This window comes from Rutidosis leptorrhynchoides, chromosome 3 (genome assembly GCF_046630445.1).
Source record: "Rutidosis leptorrhynchoides isolate AG116_Rl617_1_P2 chromosome 3, CSIRO_AGI_Rlap_v1, whole genome shotgun sequence".
Taxonomy (NCBI): Eukaryota; Viridiplantae; Streptophyta; class Magnoliopsida; order Asterales; family Asteraceae; genus Rutidosis; species Rutidosis leptorrhynchoides.
The window spans coordinates 529311648-529316738 of record NC_092335.1 but is presented as its reverse complement, the minus strand read 5'-3'; the positions used below and the strand labels follow the sequence as shown (position 1 = coordinate 529316738).

Below are 5091 nucleotides of genomic sequence, written 5' to 3'. Positions count from 1 at the left end.
AGGCCCAATAGATCTATCTTTAGGATCCGCGCCTACCGTACATAGACAAGTAGTTTAATGTTACCAAGCTAAGGGTATATTTCTGGTTTAAACCCACATAGAATTAGTTTTAGTACTTGTGCCTATTTCGTAAAACATTTATAAAACAGCGCATGTATTCTCAGCCCAAAAATATATATTGCAAAAGCAATTAAAAAGGGAGCAAATGAAACTCACAATACTGTATTTTGTAGTAAAAATACATATGACGTCATTGAACTAGTGCAATGTTGGCCTTGGATTCACGAACGTATCAATATTAAGATTCAATATTGCAGGAAAAGTACGTAGACGCAACGGAGATGATAAACACTAGTTTGACTCACGAGCAATACTCTCGATCAATACCCATAACCTCCATAGCTATAACCCATAATTTCCTTAGCTTTATCCCGTTTGAAAACTTATTTTGAAATCGTCTGAGTATAACTCCGTCGTAGTATTTTATGTATACTAATAATATCTTGAAATAATACAAAGAAAATATATATATGTAATTCGATTGAGAGAGTTTAGAGAAATATATTTTCAAGTTTCTATGAAATAATGAAACCTATTCAATTCTATTTATAATAGATTTTTGAATTATTAAAGTATGAATTATTAAAGTGAATTATTAAAGTGAATTATTAAAGTATGAATTATTAAAGTGAATTATTAAAGTGAATTATTAAAATATGAATTATTAAAGTGAATTATTAAAGTTAAAGTAAAGTAAAAGTAAAAGTAAAGTAAAGGTAAAGTTAAAGTATAGTAAAAGTATAAAACTATATACGTATAATACGCGTATAAATATATATAATATTAATTTAAATCGTTATATATATTTAATAAAATAAAATATAAATATCGTTATCTTTATCATACTGGTTAAGTAATGAGTTGTCAAAAGTGGTTCTAGATATTTATAAAAGATATATACATTTTAATAATAAAGTTCTTTTTAAACTGAAAACGTTTTTTGTACTTTTGAAACTAAATCAAATAAATATGATAATTTTGTTTTCCAAAACTAAATATAGTTAAGAATCATTTTGTTAAAAGGTTAAAATAATGGAAATCGTTATATCATAAAACATTTTAGAAAAGTAGAATTATATATATTCATAATAGGTTTCAAGTTTTTAAATTACAGTCTGTTGGTGAAGCATGGGATAAAGTCCAAAGGTTTAATAAACGTATGAAATCATCTTAATGAAAAATGTCGAGTTACTTAACTTGTCGATATCCAACATCTAAGTTATTTACACTCCATGTTCTTACTTATAGATCACTTTACCATTTTCCGAATATTGTCAAAAAGAATAGATTTCTTAAATCACAATGGACCTCATAACATTGGCCCGTAATCATATCATAATGTATCTGATAATTCAATCATTTGATATTATCTCTTAATTCTGTCGATAAATATATCGAAACAAATACGTTCATGTAAAGTATCATATATATAATACTTTGTTAATGTTTTCAGTTAACATTATATATTATATATACATATCTATATACACATAATTGTTCGTGAATCGTCGAACACGGTCAAAGGGTAATTGATTACATGAATGTAGTTCCAAACTTTATGAGATTCAACATTACAAATTCTGCTTATCGTGTCGGAAACATATAAAGGTTAAGTTTAAATTTGGTCAGAAATTTCCAGGTCGTCACAAATTGTAAGCATTTTTGTTAAGTAGAAGTATTTTGATAAGTGTATTGAAGTCTTTCAAAAGTGTATAAATACATATTAAAACACTCCATGTATATACATTTTAACTGAGTCGTTAAGTCATCGTTAGTCGTTACATGTAAATGTTATTTTGAAACCTTTAGGTTAACGATCTTGTTGAATGTTGTTAACCCATTGTTTATTATAAAAAAATTAGATGTTAAATTGTTATATTATCATGATATTATGATATATAATATATATTAGTATGATATATATACAGTTAAATGTCGTTACAACGATAATCGTTACATATATGTCTCGTTTCGAAATCATTAAGTTAGTAGTCTTATTTTTACATATGTATTTCATTGTTAATACACTTAATAATATACTTACTTATCATTTAACATAATTAACCAAGTGTATCAATATCTTAATATGATTCATATGTACCTAGTAAGACGTTGTTATAACGATAATCGTTATATATATCGTTTTCGAGTTTCTTAAATTAATAGTCTCATTTTTATGTATATAACTCATTGTTAAAATATCTAATGAGATACATACTTATAATAAAATCATGTTAACTATATATATAACCATATATATGTCATCGTATAGTTTTTACAAGTTTTAACGTTCGTGAATCACCGGTCAACTTGGGTGGTCAATTGTCTATATGAAACATATTTCAATTAATCAAGTCTTAACAAGTTTGATTGCTTAACATGTTGGAAACATTTAATCATGTAAATATCAATCTCAATTAATATATATAAACATGGAAAAGTTCGGGTCACTACACCTTATTGGTTGTTGTATGGAATATTTTAGTTATAATTCTGGTTTTGATTGTAGATTGGTCTTGGCGGTTGATAATTATTCTGATAATTATTTCCAGGCCTTTGGTTCATGTATGAAACATTCTCTCTTTTTTCCATTGTTTGTTCAATACTGAGACAATCTTTTGTCAAATGTGGTCCTCCACACTGCTCACAACTAATTCGTATTGAGTGAATATCTTTAGTCATCTTTTCCATTCGTCTCTCGACAGCATCTATCTTTGCAGAAATGGAATCAAAGTCATGGCTAGAATCGGCTCTAGCCGCTTTAGATGATCTAACGATATCTTTTTCTTGATGCCACTCATGTGAGTGGGAAGCAGTGTTATCAATAATTTTATAAGCTTCAGTTGCGGTTTTCTTCATAATGGAACCACCGGCTGCTATATCGATGTCTTTTCTTATAGTAATGTCGCATCCTTGGTAGAATATTTGTACTATTTGATAAGTGTCTAAACCATGTTGCGGACATCCTCTCAATAACTTTTCAAATCTTGTCCATGCCTCATATAAAGTTTCATTTGGCTTTTGCGTGAACGTAACAATTTCTCCTTGAAGTCTCACGGCTTTAGATGCCGGAAAGAATTGTTTAAGAAATTTTTCAACTAAAACGTCTCATGTATCAATCGCCCCTTCAGGTAACGGTTCTAACCAATCTTTAGCTTCTCCCTTTAAAGTCCAGAGAAATAACATGAGATAGATCTGTTCATCCTCCACTTCTCGGATTTTAAATAGAGTGCAGATCCTATTAAAGGTACTAAGATATTCGTTTGGATCTTCCTTTGGCGCACCACTAAATTGGCATTGATTAGTTACCATGTGTAGGATTTGTCCTTTGATTTCATAATCTGACGCATTAATGTCTGGTTGAGTAATTGCATGACCTTGGCCAGTGTGTTTAGCCCTCATTCGGTCTTCCATACTTAGAGGTTCCAGATTTTCCATTATTGAATTTGTTGAATCTGAATCACTAAGGGATTCTGACTTAATGGTTTCTTCCTCGACAATCTCTGGATGAGTAATTTGTGGTTCAGGAGGAATGATTAGTGGTTCAGGATCTCTGAATTGTCCCTGAATATCCTCCGGATTCTCAATTATGAGGTCGGGTTCAAAAAATAGATTATCGGAAATTTGAATTGGAGTACTTGGTTGACTAGATGACGATTCTAAAGAAAAATCAACGGCGACAATATTGGCTAGATGTCTTGATCGAGTTACAGGTGGTGAACGTATAAAAGGTGATGAACGTATAAAAGGTGGTGAACGTTTTGCTCGGTGCATTCACTGAATATCCTATTAGTTATAAAAAAATAAAATTATATAAGTTATCAAATTAATAAACTTTTCTGATTTTGCCCACGTTTCGAATAGCCAATAGATGCAGCAGGTAGCCAGGACCCTTTAAATCGGAAGCCCATAACTCGCCACTAACAAATCCAACTATTGCTACGAACCAAAAAATTTTGGATGTCTATCAATTTAACCAATTAAAATAATTTTTCGTCGAAGTTTAAAGAAATTTTAGAGAAGAAATAGAAAATTCTATATCCTAAAAACTAGAGCGTCGAGAAATAAGAAAGAAAAAGAGCGCGTCGAAAAATGTCGAAAAATAAAAGGTCGAAAAAAATAAGCGTCGAAAAAATAAGAAAGTAAAGCGTCGAAACTCAAAAGTCTAAAAACTAAAAATTAAAACTTACGTCTAAAGGTATTAAAGCTTAAAAGGAATTCTATATCTAAAACGGCAATAACTTAAAAAGGCACTAAAATTTAAAAAATATTAAAGCGATAAGCGACGTCGTAAAATTCTAAGGCGCCTAAATCTTAATCTAAAGAAAAAGCACTTAAGGGATTTTACGGCAAAGCCTAAAAATCTAGAAATAAAAATAACTACGGCAAAATACTAGATTAAAAACTAATTACGAACGATAAAAATACAAATATTATGAATAAAAAGATATAAAATATAAAAATAAAACTTAAAGTTGTAAAAAATACAATTTTTATAAAATATTATTTTTATATTATTTATTTTATAAAAGTATTAATTTATTATATTAATAAAACTAATTAAAACTAAAAATACAAATTAAATAAAACTTAAAACTTAATCATATAATAATTAACCCTAATCTTAATTAATTAATAATAATAATAAAAAAACCTAACCCTAATTCGATGGATCCAAGGATCAGACCAGTCTTTTCACCTCATGCGACCGCATGAGGTTTCTTTGTTCTGGCCATGAGATCGCATAGTTCTTGGATCCAGGCCAGAAGTTTGGGCTGCTACAGTGTCAGGCCCGATTATTATTATTAAATTTTTTTTTCTGTTTTAATATTTATATAAATATAAATAAAACTTATATTTAAAAACTAAAATAGAAATAAAAATTACTTTATAATTTTATATATTTTGAACAACTCTTAAAAATATATATATTTTATTTTTCTTTTTATATTTTTGTATTTTTAATATCTAAAACGTATTTTTACAAAAAAAAAAAATAAAACTTAATAATTTTTTTTTATATAGCGTTTT

The 5091-nt window shown here is 28.3% G+C and overlaps 1 non-coding gene across 1 annotated transcript; it reads left to right on the top strand.

Moving 5' to 3' along the window:
• Positions 1-3007: 3007 nt before the first annotated feature.
• Positions 3008-3114, top strand: LOC139903356 (small nucleolar RNA R71). The gene has a single exon (XR_011778181.1). It is a non-coding gene; the product is annotated as a small nucleolar RNA R71 (small nucleolar RNA).
• The last annotated feature ends 1977 nt before the right edge of the window (positions 3115-5091 follow it).